Source organism: Planococcus citri, chromosome 5 (genome assembly GCF_950023065.1).
Source record: "Planococcus citri chromosome 5, ihPlaCitr1.1, whole genome shotgun sequence".
Taxonomy (NCBI): Eukaryota; Metazoa; Arthropoda; class Insecta; order Hemiptera; family Pseudococcidae; genus Planococcus; species Planococcus citri.
The window spans coordinates 6798976-6814236 of record NC_088681.1 but is presented as its reverse complement, the minus strand read 5'-3'; positions in this window follow the sequence as shown (position 1 = coordinate 6814236).

Below are 15261 nucleotides of genomic sequence, written 5' to 3'. Positions count from 1 at the left end.
AAACTGCCCTTGGAGAGAGAGACTCATTTTTGTTGGTTCTCCAATCCCCTCGATTATGTTTGTATTTATTTTCTACTCAACAGAAAAGAACTTCATTACCTGCTTTAAATAACCCCAAAAGTAGTTGTATCTCCATACACCAGAGACATTTCAAATTTTTCAGACGACGTGATGATAAAACAAATTTTTTTTATGTAAATAAGAAAAATTTTTTAAATCCGAGCCAAGGACCGTCCGGAATTGTCACGAGTTTGTAAAAGCACGTGATAATGTAAGTAAAATAACGCGGCAACGTTGCAGGGACTCGGACAGTCGGCATGATATCCTCAAGGGCCTCGTAGCGTCAGTAGTGTATACTAGGTCTCGAAACGTAGGTAAAAAATAAGATATACATCATTTTTAAAAAAATTAATTTTCCTTTCCCCTCAATAGCCACCAACATAACCCCCTACAAATACATCACAAATCAGCTTACAATTTATTTCTATATATATTTCTAAGCCCGAGCCTCGGGTCGTCAGTGACATATACCGGGCCTCGCAACGCTAGTAGGTTCCATATATATATATAGATTTAAACTTAGTCATTGTGGTGCCCGTTTTAAGTATACGTAGTCATTGTGGTGCCCGGTTTTGGGCTTGTGGCGCCCAAATCGGGCACCACAAGGTCTTTTTATATAAAACGATGTAGAATTTGATGAAATGCACTCTAAGGTGAAAAAAAAATTTTTGAGGCAGGCACCACAAGTACTAAGTTTATATAACGGGCACCACCATGACTAAAAACCTTAAAAAAAATAAACTGCTCTAAAACACCTTTATCATACATATATATATGATCCTCTATGTAGGCGGGCACCACAATTACCATAAAAGACCCGGGCACCACAAGGTACTAGGTACGTGTATTCATATCTATCTATCTATATATATATGTTCACGACAGCACACTTATGAACCCATGTATGGGTTAATCTTGCATAAGAAGTGAACCAGTAGGTTTACCAGCCTGGCTCACTTTGTAAAGGCTAAAGTTACATAACAAGTGAGCCACCTGTTTCAAACTAGTTTTGTCAAAGTTAGCTGCGCGCACCAAATGTTTCTCAGAGATGTTCGCTAGATGTAGTACTAACATGAGGCCTATAGAATAGGAAGTACTGGTCGGCATACCCAAAGCCCTGTTGAAATTGGGTATGCACGATGATAAATTTGACTAATGATTTTTCTGCATTTTATTGCTCTATGGGAATACTGTTGATACCAAAATTTTGATGTGGTTCAGACTTTTTGACAACCAAGCAATTTTCACAAAATTCAATATAGTTCAAAAAATTTTAAAATTTTTTTGAAAAAATTGTCTCCAAAAATTTTTTATTCTGTTTCTTAATACAGATAAATTATATATTTCAATGACTGTGCAATTAGAATTTCGATTAGTTAATTAGAACAAAAATTGAAAATAATTTTAAAAATTTTGAAATTTTGAAAAATTGGCTCATAAGCCTGCCGCGATGCCTATATATAAAATCTGACACACCGGGAATCGTCTAGTTTGAACTCAAAACGTCGAGAACTATCAAAATTTTTGACCCCCCCCCCCCCACGTTTTTATCCAAAGTCGGGCCTACCGCAATAGCCAGCATTTTTTACAAAAATTTGGCTAAAAACAATTGGGGTACATGAACCTCCCACTCCCTAAAAGAAAGAGCCACACAAGGGCGTTACACATGTTCTCTGAAACATCCTTTATTTTATCTCCCTTGATGTGTAATATACTAGGGTAGAGTGGGGTAATTGCAAAATTGTGACCTCATGCTAACAAATATCAATTTAGGGGCGTCGAAGCAACAACCTTTACCGACATATTCACCTGGTCACAACTTGCGGGGTTCAACTTGTCGCTCCGTTCTCCGTGACAAACACTTTTATCAAAGCATGTTGAAACCACTCATAAGTAAAGTGAGAGGTGTTTTTTTTAAAAAATGCATGTGAAATAGAAAAAACTGTCTATTTATCTGGAATTTTCACGATTTAGGGTCATGAAGGATTAAAGTTTAAGGTAAGATATCGCAATTTGAAATTTTTTTAAAATTTTGGCTGTAAATTGCGTTTTTGCAATTACCTCAGAAAAAATTGACTCGGGGTAATTGCAAAAGCGATTTATTTTTTATTTTTGCGCTTACTACAAATATTTTTTTACCCTAAATAACTTGAAAATGGTTCGAAATTACAAAAAAAAATAAACTTCCACGGTCACATGATGAGTTACAAGTTAGAGAAGTGATCAACAGTTTTACTGAATTTTCAAATTATTGCTCCTTTTTAACGTTTTACTAATATATTTGACGAAAAATGTATTTCTATGACGAGTTTTTTACATAAAAAACATCATAAATGATCAATAGTTGATTTTTTGTTCATTTTAGCGAATTATGAAAAAAATTGTGAGGTCTGAGCCTCACTCGAAATCAAGCTACGACTTGAATAAATAGATATGTCAGCAGGGCTTGCAAACCGAAACCGAAACCAAAACTGAAACCCCCAATAACCGATTAAAATTGCTCAAAACCGAAACCAAATACGACACCAGGAGCATTATTTTCCCACAACTAAAACCAAAATTGAAACCGGGAGCGTTATTTTCCCAAATTCAAAACCAAAACTGAGAGCGTAACCGATTGAAAACTGAATTGGTTTCGGTTTTGGAATTTTTCAGGTAATTAGCCTAATTAATACTGCATTTTTGGTAAAAAATTAAGTAAGAAACTGATGCTAAAGGTGAAAAGGCCTGAAAACTAAAAAAGTTGACAAATTTGGCACTGCCAAAGTGAAGTTTTCTAGGCACATACACAAAGTATTTGAAAAAGTGATCACTTTCTTGGCCTTCTTCCCTCTAAAAAATGAAGAAAAAAGGAAAAAACCGAAACCAAAACCAAAACCAAAACCAAAACCAAAACCAAAAATGTTTCCTTTGAAATAAAACCCTTTAAGCAAAACCGGAAGGAGAGAGATATTATTTTAAAAAACCTAAACTAAAACCAAAACCTTTACTTTTTCAAAAAAACATAAAACCGAAACCAAAACCGGGAGTGATATCTATCCGGTTTTCAAGCCCTGTATGTCAGACAGGTGCGTGTGTGACATATGTTTATTAGAGGAACATAAAACATACATGGTAATCGCGCGCGAGATAGAAAACAGAATGAATGAATAAATGAACGACTGTGTCTGTGGCTAGAGGTATAGATAACACCTCAAACTACATCATAGTTAGCTGCGCGCGCAGATGCGCTTGGTAGCTGCGCCTATGACTTGGCACTTGACAGATGCCTGTCAAGCGACGCCACAAAAATAATTTTTCTACAATTTTTCACCCCCCTGAACATTTTTTGGGGAAGTGGAAAAGTTATCAAATTTTTTACCAAATCAAGACCACAAATACATCAAAAGTTAGCAAATGACACATAGAATACAGTGAGTGCGTTGAAAATGCAAAAAAATGAGAAAATAAAAAAAATATCGCCCACTTTTGCATTTACCCCAACATGGGGTAAATGCAAAAGCCGATTTTCAAATTTTCAAATTGCAATTTTCTCCACTATTTATGGATCAAATTTTACCAAAATTTTACCATTGATAGAGAACCCCCTGAAGTATAAGTGGTACAAATTTCAGCTTCATCCGTGCAATAGACTTCTCACAGCGACCTCTCAAAGTGTCACTAATCAAATAGTGCTTTGCAATTACCCCACTCTACCTTACTTCAGACTGAAATACACCTTTTTGAAAAAAATGATGGTTCCCTTATCGACCACGACGTTCCATAAAGTAAAAATGATAAATTTCCAGAAATTTATAATATTCTGAAAACTTGCGGAAATTTCCAGAAAGTTTCTTGAAATTTATATTAAGTTTTTCAAAATATGAGGTTGTCCCGCTCCCTACTTATTTTAAAAACTTGTCAGTTTGAAAAAGTTATTTATCAACTACAACTTACATATTTCCATCATTTTCAAATTTCTGAAATTAGCCTTCATTAACACTTTTATCAATATTTTCAAAATGATTACTTATTCAACGCCTTTTTAGTGTGCGTAGCACACTATTGGTTTCGCTTTGAGAAATGAAATTTCATTGGCAATGAATGTTCTCTTAAACTATCCAACCGTTTTTTATACGTATTGGAAAGAATGTGAGAATTATTAAGGCGGGGGGAATAGATTATTTTTCATTCAATTCGGATGGGTATGTTGCTGAGTAATTGCAATTTTAGTTCATTATTTTAATGCATTAAATCCTAAAAAATGGTAAAGGGGACTTTTGAAACACCTGCCGCTCATTGTACCCTGCTATACCCCCAGTCTATTCCATCCCCGTACGGAAAAATACTATAGTTCGCCATAGTATTTTTCCGTACGGGTCACCACTTTTCAAATCAGCTGTCTCATTGTAGCCTGTTACACCCCTTGTCTGTTTGCTGTATATTCCAAGTGGGAGTGGTTTGGTGGGGCGTTTACCAAACAAATATATTCTTTTAATGCCCTAACCCTCCACATTTACTCATAGCCGAGTGGTTAGGGCATGTAGGTAGGAATAGGAATATTGTAGGGACCCAGGTTCGAATCCACATGAGGTATGATAGGTAGGTGACGGATTTTTCGTTGGAAATATTGGTTAGGTGAATCCAGTGATGTACCTTTACGCGTCATGGCCAATCAAAATTAATTTTTAAAAAAAGTCTAGCCAGGCACCAGGCCATGGTTCAATACATAAAAATAAATTAATGAAATAAAAAAAATGTAAAATTGAATATTTTTTTGATTGTATGATTTCTTGACTCAATTTTTTAATAAATCCGACGAATTTTTGATGTTTTTTACTTTTTTTTGAATAAATATAAGTTTGACATGTCAAAAATAGTTGACATGTCAACTATTGGTTTTTGACTTGACATAGTTGACGTCAACTATGTCAAACTTTTAGTTGACGTCCAACCCTGGGTGAATCCTTCGGAGTAGGTACATGATAATGGTGCAAAAATAAACGGGAGTTGGAACCTTCTGACCCCCTCATTTTAATTAAAAATAATAATTTTGTAAATTTAAAGACAATAGAAATTTTTAAAAAATATATGAAATTTGGTCATTTAGATGCAATATGAATTCTAAAAATTGATTTAAAATTTTGTAACTCAGCAGCAATACAAAATTCTGAAAAGCTTTTTAAAATTTTGTTATTTAGAGACGATGTGAATTCTGAAAATTTATTGAAAACTTTATGAAATTGTAGCAATGCGGAATTCGGGAAATTGATTTAAAATTTTTGTAAATTTTAAAACAATGCAAACTATGAAAAACAACTAGAAATTTCTTAATTTTAGAGACAATACGAGCTTAGAAATTATTCTGAAATTTTGTACTTTGGAAGATATGAAAACACTGAAAATTGAAAAACAATTATTATTTTGAAGCAAAGAGAGTTTTGAAAATATTATTTCTCATTACTGTGATATGGTTGAGTCACTTATGCACTACTTTGTTATGTAATAGCGGTTATAACTGTTGAAAGGCAGCTAGCTACGCACACTTTGCAGCTAAGCTTTGCTTAGCTGTCTAGTTTTACGATTTTCTCACAATTCACAACATTGTGTACAAAGCCAAAAGGCATAAACGTACCGAATAAATTGAATTGAATTGAATTGAATTGCTTTTTCTTCATTCCATGGAAGTTTATGGTTTTGAAAATTACCAAAAACTTTCTTCATACATCCCCAAAAACTTTCTGTGGAATGTTTCCTCACAGGGGTAAGAAATTACAAAATATTAAGAATAATAAACGAGAACGCGTAAGCTTGTATAAAACGAAATTAGAAATTTTTTGTGATTGCATAAATCCATGTTCTTCCCCCTTCAACCCCTCTTATCTCAACCCCTATCAACGCTAGGTCAAAAACCGACACATATTTGAAATCCTCATGAGATACCCAAACTTTTTTACTAAGATCATTTTTCAGCTGCGAAATTACCCTCCGAGTAATACTCGATTGATTACGCGACTTGAAAAAAGAAATTTCGGAATTTCCACTTTGGAAACCACTGAAGGGGTGAGAATCACTGAGCGAGGTTTTTTATGAGTGGCTATTTGAAGAGTAGTCCTTTACGAGTGTTTTAAGCCCAGAATCGTTTCCCCACCTATCTTCTGTGAAGACTAATAGCCCAAAATAGGTAGGAAAAAAATAGGCAATTTTCACAACTTTGAGTACCCCTGAACCGGTTTTGCAAGTCGATCTCAAAAAATGTAATGGTGGTTTCGGGATCGGAGAAAGGTCTACTTTCGACTATATATCGCAAAAATTTTATATCTTTCCGGTTGCACCCTTTTTGGAATTTTCGTTTCGGTGCCCGTACTATTTGCGACAAGTTACCATCCCAATTTTTTAATATGTTGTTCAACATGAACAGTTGTCCATAATATATTTTTTTCAGAATTTTTCGAAAAGCGTTTCGAAAGAAATATGATGTGTAAAATTTAAAATTCTTCATGTCAGACCATTCCATGTTCTCAAAACCATTGATTTACTTATCTACCGCATTTACTAATGATGTATATGTATTTATATTGCATACATTAATTTTTGTAAAATTTAGAATGACATGCCGTTGATGCTGTATATAAAATGCGTCACTGGGTGCATCATTACCGTCGGGGAAGCACTTATCTTGTACTGGATTGGGCAACGTTTGGACACCACGGTAACAAGATGGTTTGCACGCCATGTGAAATAAAAAACCCTCGAATTCCACTCATCAATCGACTCATTAGTCCTCGAAGGTGCCGAATAATCGATTTTCAAAATGCGATAAAGCTTAAAAAATTTGTCCAAATTAGTGAGTTGTTTGATGTTTTGATGTTTTTTCAACTCCTTAATATTGTTCGTTGAAAACGATTAAGTATGATTGTACGAGTAGGTACCTCAAAAAAGTTGAGTCCATTTCACCCTTCAGTTTGTTCCGGCAACATCGCAAATTTGATTAGGACATTTTCACGTTGTTAAAACAATAAAATACCTACCGTTGGTCATCAATAAATACCATTCCAACTGTCATCAAAATTGTGTGAAATTGATCGGTGCAAGTGCAACGTTGCTGCATGCAAGTTATTTTGAGTGATGAATATCTCTTAAGAGTGCATGGGTTTTTGGTACTTTTTGTAAAGGAATTTTTTATTTCTCTTAATGAGTAGAATACGTGTTTTTTTTTTAATTTTTTTATTTCACATGACATGCAGACCACCCTTTTGTTGAAAGAATCCTGAGAATATTGAGAGAAAAGTTTGTCTCGCTAGCTCTGGCTCTCCAAGCTAATCGATTTCGCTCAATTTTTTTCTTCAAATGTTCGTCTCGACCCAATGGACGTGTCATCCATCATAAAAGGGGGGAAAATGAAAATTTAGTGATTAAAATGTCCAAAAAATCAAAAAGACGCTATTTTTGAAGTACTTCAACTGAACACGCGGGCAACACGTACCTAAGTACAACTAACTTCAAGTAGGTACCCTATTTCATTTGTAAACGTGGCTAGTGCAGGACGAATTGTTGGAAGTTTTTCTTTAAGGATTTGAATCTTCCGGGGAAATACTTTCAACTTTTTCGGGGCAATGGGCGAACGAGGACACTAGCTGGAGGTTAGGGCCACGAAGCAGTTTGGGAAGCGGAGCTCACGAGTGTTAGTCTTATTTAGATACCTACTTCAGAGAATTCCCTTAAGAAAATTTTCCTTCTGTCAATTCGACAAGAAGTGGTAAGGGGAGGTCGGAGGGGTTGGCGATTTTTTTCAAATTTTTCCTGTGGAAAGATCTTCCGAAGAGACGACCAACGGCGCAAATCGCAGCCCTTTAGCCCTTTTTTAAAGGCTGCTCTAGGGGGTGTCAAAGTTTTCAGTGAACTTGAAATATCACCGATTTCAGCAGTGGTTTATACTCGATAACCGCGATACCTACCAAAATGGAATTTTTCCCATAGTTAGGGGTGTTTAAAGGCTTTTTGTTTCATTCTGAACAACATACTTATTGAAAAATTGGGACGGCATAATTTCGTAAAGTCGTTTTTAAAAAAATTGAAAGTTTGCGAGATAATGTGATTTTTTTATTTAAAACATGAAAAAAGGTCATTTTGAAACTTTTCAAGCTAATTTTTTCTACGAAAAAAAGTGGCAACACTGATTTTTATGATATCAACTACAAAAATCCTTTCAAAACTCCTAAAACCATTGGAAAAATTTTCATTTTGATGGGTACCGCGGTTATCGAGTAATCCACTGCTGAAAGGGATGATACTCGTATTTTAAGTTCACTGAAAACTTTGACACCCCCTAGCAGCCTTTAAAAAAGGGCTAGAGGGCTGCGATTTGCGTCATCGGTCATTCCTTCGGAAGGTCTTACCACAGGAGAAATTTCAAAAAAATCGCCGACCCCCCCCCCCTCTTACCACTTCTTGGTTGAATTGACATGAAATGAGTTTTCTCCAAAGTTATCAATGTTATCGTACAAAAGTATGTACCTACAATTACCTACATTTTTTTTTTTTTTTTTTTTTGAATAGGTTGCTGAGGTATCGTTGGCTGTGTACTGTACGCCTTGGTATCGATCCGTAAAAATACGAAAAATGGTGTATATTTTGTTAAGTCAAACGCAATCACCCAAGAATTTGACTGTATTGGGAGTGTGCGGATTGCTGTTCCAGAATTTTTCGCGATATGTGCACGTCCTGGTATCCTACACAAATATTCTGCATCGACTCACTAAATAAATGACTTGCTAGTATTGGCATTGAATGGGATAATTAGCGTTATGCACAGTAGATTTAGGTATTTGGTGTGTCCAGTTATCCACACCTCAATATTAAAAATACAAGAAGTAAATTTTCAAATTCATGTTTTATTTAATCAGAATTTGCACAGAGCACAAAAAACATCATGTTAATGGTATGGAAAGTCAGAATTTTATGAACTTAAGTATGGAATGCACGAACAGCAGTGTAATTTTAATCACAAAAGAGTTGTGCTGTGCGAATACTATGTTTTACATATTATATTACCTACATTTTTAATTTTCGCTGAATAAAGTTTTAATACTTTTTCTAATTTTTTTATATCAACTCATGGTACTCGTTTGTTTTTTCCTCAATTCTTAATGATCATTTACCGCTGAAGTTATAAATCTCCCAACCCCCTTCTCTACTACCAGAGGGTTATACCTACCTATTCACAAATGATGGACAAAATAAAATCGGTTTTACAGGTCTGAAAAAATTATAAAATTGAATGTGACGCCAACTTTCTTAAGAAGATGATGCTTACCTGTTGAAATTTCGATTGGAACTGAATGGCGATTTTTGAAAACAGAATAATGTATCCCCAAAACGCAAAAGAATACTCCCCCATCAAGATAGGCAAAATGCCCTCAACCTCGGATTTTGATTAAACTCACAGGCTATAATTAGTACCTCCAAAAAATAATTTTGGCCACATGGCTCGCCCCCCCGGCCCCACCTCTCTCAGTCGGGAGGTCCAAAAAACGCTTTTTTCAGGGGAAAAATTCTGCATCAGCGCGTGTTTGAGATAAACTTTTTCTGTGAACGAATATATGTAGGGTAAGTGCAGGTAATATGGGGTACATAAGTTCAAACTCTTCCTGAATGGAGAGAAATTGATGAAAAATGAAAATTTTTGCGACATTCGAAAATTCAAATATTTACTCATCTGTGATAAAAATTGTGGCCACTAAAAATCATTTTTACTATTTTTAATTTTTTTTTTGAAAAAAAAAGTTCAAAATCGACATTTTTGAAAAAATGCAGGTAATATGGGGTACCAATAAAAACTACAATGAAATGACCGTTGAAAAGCCAAACAAAAATGGTTTCCAGTTTTTACATTTATTTCACGCACAAACCATGGTTTCCCATGATTTTTTTCATAATTTTTTTATTTTTCGAAAAAATTGTTGAAAATTCACCAAAAAATGGCAGATAACATGAAGTATTTGTAAAAATGAAAATAAACGAATAAAACAAACAGGAAAAATTATTTTTATTCATAATTTTTACATTTGTTAGTGTTTTGGTTCAGAATATGTCAAAAATCTGCAAAAAAAAACAAGGTACCCCATATTACCAGCATGTAAAAATTTTAACGCCAAAAATGTTCTATTTTTTTTTCAATTCAGAAAAACGACTCACTGAAAAAGTAAAGTATGAAATAGATAGTAAAATCATGGCTCTTTCCGACACTCTACTTGAAATTTCAAAAAAATATGTATTTTTCGCGAAAACGTTCAAAAAACTTGACGTATCTGTTTTGGGGTTGCATGAAAAAGTCACCACCGACGAATAAAAAAGAGTACACGTGACCAATCGCCTCCGGGTCTGATCAGATCATCTTAGAATCATTTAAAAACACTCCTTAAATTTTTTCCTGTTGGATAGCACCCACAGAATACAAAAAAAGCGGGTACCCCGTATTACTAGCAACCCCATATTACCAGCTTTTACCCTATAGGTAGTTAGAGAATAAATGGGGTACCTCCCTGAATTTGTTCAGAATTTCTTATCGTGTGTGGGAGGGGGGGGGACAAAAGAAAATGTTAATTAAATCTACATTACTCCGGCACGAAAAAACATAAGTACCAAACGGTTTCTTCGTCAAATATGTATCTTTAGGTCTACTTTCTTTTTCTTTAGAAATCATCGCCCGGCCATTTGGAGTAGTGAGTCAAGCTCAAAAGATTAAAAAAAGTCGTAGCAGTCTGCCGCCACGTAAGAGCCAAATTTTTGTGCCAGAAACATTGAGGGCTCTTGAACTACTCGCACTCTCGCTTCGCTCCTGTGCTTCGCCTGTATTTGGGGGGACAACCCCCCTTGGGCTTCACCCAACTCTCTTCTTCCTCCTTCAAAAAATGTTGTAACAAACCTGTCTTGACCCTAGAAAGGGGTCAAATAGAATTGGAAGGTTGAAACCTGCAAAAGGCACATCGGGTACATCCTCCCATTGTACTGTGAAAATTTGGACCCTCTAGGTCAATTTGGGCAGGCTGTAGGCTTGGCTAATAAACGTCAAAATTTTCAAAAAACACGTAAAATAGATGAAAAATCCACTTTTTTGACCCCGGAGAGGGGCAAATGTGGTTGGAAGGTTGAAACATGCAAAAGGCACTTCGGGTACATCCTCTCATTATACTTTGAAAATTTGGACCCTCTATTGGCTAAACGTCAAACACATAAAAATACACTTTTTTGACCCTGGAGGGGTCAAATGGGGTTGGAAGGTTGAATCCTGCAAAAAGCACTCAAGAGACACCCTATCATTGTATGCTGAAAATTTGGACCACCTAGGTCAATTTTAGGGGTGAGGGGGTCAAAAATAGCGGTAAAATGTGGGTTTTCTCACCTAAAATGGGGTGAGGGATGACCTAGAAAGCTGAAATTTAGATATGTTGATCACAATGAAGGTACTGACCAGTGGTGTGATTTTGGACCCTTTTCGTTCATTTGGGGCCATAATATGCCCCTCCAAAAAAATGACCTTTCTATAATTTTCAACGTTGACCCTTGAAACTTCGGGGGTCAATTCTAGGTCCTAAAAGAACCCCATTCCTCAAGTTTGCTCTTATTTGATCAATTAGAACAGGTCCCAGGTCATAAAATGTAAAAATTCACCATCACGCTGAAAAGTGCTGAAACTTATAAATATACCTGTATCGATATATATAGATATAAACCTTATATGAGGAGCTTGGAATCAAAACTCACTTTTGACACCAAAAATCGATATGCGTTTTTTTGCGGATTCGGATACTTCTTCAATTTCTCTATCACCCTACAGAATCCATTTTTCCTAATTCGGCCCCAGTTCTTCACAATTTCGTGTTAAAAAGTGCCCTTGGAATCAAAACTATAAAAAAAACTGGATTTTCAAGGTCGCATGGCAGTCTACAAAGCCAAAATAATTCAATTGCAACTTCGGAAACATTTTCTGATCGTGAAAATAGCAAAAATGGTAGTTTTGAATTTGGAAGTTATGCATCTGAGCAGGTAAAAAATTGGATGTATTGAGCGCTCAAAACTTTTAAAGCTGTCTGGAGGCGGAACAAAATACTCTACAAAAAAATGAGGTCGAGGAAAATTGTAGAGAATTAAATTTCCAATCGACATAATGTCGTTAGTTTTTTTCTAGGGTGCTTAGATTTCGATATATTTGCAAAAGAAAGTATAATTTTTGGAAAAATTCAGCGCTCAAAACTTTTAAAGCTGTATGGAGACGGAACGAAGCATTCTACGGAAAAATTAAGTCGAGGAAAATTGTAGAGAATTAAATTTCCAATCGACATCATGTCGTTAGTTTTCTTCTAGGAGGCTTATTTTTCGATATATTTGCAAAAGAAAGTAAAATTACCCACCTTGGAATCAAAACTCACTTTTGCCAAACTTGATAGCCATATGTACTGCAACGATATGGCAACTTGAAAAAAAAAATTCTCATGGAACCCTATTTAGTAGTCTTACTCAAGAGCTCGACACACTTTGCGGCGTTTTTTTCATCAACGCACTAGGCGAAATCAGTTATTCTCAATTTTCTCGAAACTTTGTCCGATGGCAAAAGTGAGTTTTGATTCCAAGCTCCTCAATAAGGAAACCTGAAATTGCGGGAATGAGCGTATCGTGATCCCAGACCCTCAAAACGTAAAGAAAAGTCACTCCCCGGCCCAACTCTCACTATTGCAACAAATACAGTACTCCACTTTTCTTAAGAAAAGTCCGTAAAACAATCATCCAGGAAATTCACGCTCATTTTACTCGGACAAAATTGGAAATTTTCTAAAAATTTTACAACATTATTGCTTCACACGACAAAGAAATATTCTATTCTCTTATTGAATTTTATTTTCAAATGCCAGCATCGTTTTTGAAAATTTTTTAATTAGGTATTCATCATCATTGTTTCCAACTTTCCCTTTCAAAATTTATAAAGAATAGATCGAGATGAACAACCACTAGAGAAGTGTGTCTATTACAAGGACTGATGGTGGTTTCAATGGAAGTGGATTTATTGGTTGAGAAGTTGGATTTTGGATTATGATAGAATTATCGACATTTTTGGGAATAATTCATCGGCTGTGAGAGATGTTTCATTTTCATTTTATAATGATCGTCTCAGATTCATCAAATTTTTTTGTGATGCATTATATCGCACCTCGGGAGTAATAAGGTCACATCTCAAAAAAAATTGATTTTGATGTTTTTGCATTTTTGAGGGGTGTATGACCCCCCTCAACCAAAAATTACACTTTGAGTTGGGTACATTATCTAGATCTTGTAAAAAACGCAAATGGCCTAACTCAAAATCTCAACAACATTGCAAGTTGTTTGGAGTTATAAGGTTACATCTCAAAAAACTCCACCTTTTTTGAGCGAATTTCGTACATACAAAGTGTTAACAAATAGTTTTGATTGTTTTGAATGTTTGACAGTTAGAAATAGTCACAAGGAGTGCATTTTTCAATGGTTTGTACCAAATGGAAAAAATTTTTAAAATAATTTTTAAAAAATTTCTGAAAAGTGATCAATTATTGATCACTTCTCAGAAAAATGAATTTGCAAATATGTATCATGAAATTTTAGTTTTTTGAGAAAAACTCAAAAACTAAGCACTCCAGAAAAAAACTAACGTCATTACGTCGATTGGAAATTCAATTCTCTACAACTTTGTTATCATGAAATTTTTTTTTGACGCTTCCTTTCGCCTCCACATCAACTTTAATGAAAGGTTATAACTTAAAATGTTTTTCAAACATTGAAATATTTCCTCTTTAAGAATTTATTTTTCAAAGTGTTCTTATGCTAAATGAAGGTAGGATACCAGATCTTTAAAATGAGGCGCTATTCATTCCTCACAATTAATTATAAGTTGATAAAAATAATGAATCAAGTTTTTAAAAAAAAGAAAATCACTCTCCTGTAAAATTTCACTTTTTTGAGATGTGACCTTATTACTCCCGAGGTGCGATATGTATCTACCTACTTCAAAATTGGGGTTATTAAAATTTTATTTTATGAGTTGTATATAGCATGTAGGCTAGAGGCTCGCTGATTAGAGGTGGTTGTACATACAAAAGAGAACCTACATAATATAAGCATATAAACTCATGAAAAACTTAAGATTCAGGTACACGTATTTTAAATACGTATTCAGTATTTTGTTCCAAAGTCACAGTAAAAAATTGATTACCTAAAAAAAATTATATTGAAGGGGGTGGGGGGAGTACATACATATTTTAGCTGACTGGTGAGTCAATAAAACACTACCTAATAAACTCATGGTTTTCCACCCTCTAATTTCACATTTTACCTTTTAAAAATATTTTCTAGCGAATTTGATAATAAGTGGGTAGGTAGTTCCTAAATACATAAATGTAGATTATGATGAAATCATCCTATTCAAGTAAGTAAGTAATAACTACCTTTTTGAAAGTTTTAACCACTGTAGGTATGTAGTACTTACCTTTTTTTTTCATAATACGTAGTTACTACCTATACCTAATATGAAAGTACATTTTTATATCATTAATAAGCAGTTAATAGAGTACCTAAGTAAACAATGAAATTATTAATCACATGAACCATGAACCATAAACTTCTCTTCCACTCTACCAGTTTTTCTAAATATGTTTTTTTTTACAATATGACCCCTGTTTGTAACGAAAATATCAAATCTATTTATTTATGCGTTTCAAAGTTTGTAATTTACGTTCTTATTGGCCTCATAAAGCTAATTGCATGGACTCCGAGAGAATTGTTTCTGCTTTCGCAATTCTATATGAATTTAGACGTTTTTTTAAAAAAATTTAAAATGGTGATTTTGTGGCCTCAATTGAAAAAAAAATCGTGAGACAAGCATTCGGCTCTGAGAAATTTATTAAAAAAAAAAAAATGAGCCACCCAAAAGTCCTTATTCCAAACCAAATCCAAAACCAAAAATCACTAATCAGTTTCATATTTTTTGTTGCTATTTTCAGTTTTTAATATTTCAGACTTCGACTTCTTTTCACGGACTTCAGTTGTCAGAGTTACATAATTAGAGACTTTGAGTTTGAGGGATGATAGGAAATTTTTATGAGAAAAATGTTTGGTAACTTTCAAGTTTCAAATCCATAAATTTCTAATTTCTATGGAAATTATTTATGAAGAAAAATTGTTGTAATTGTAAAT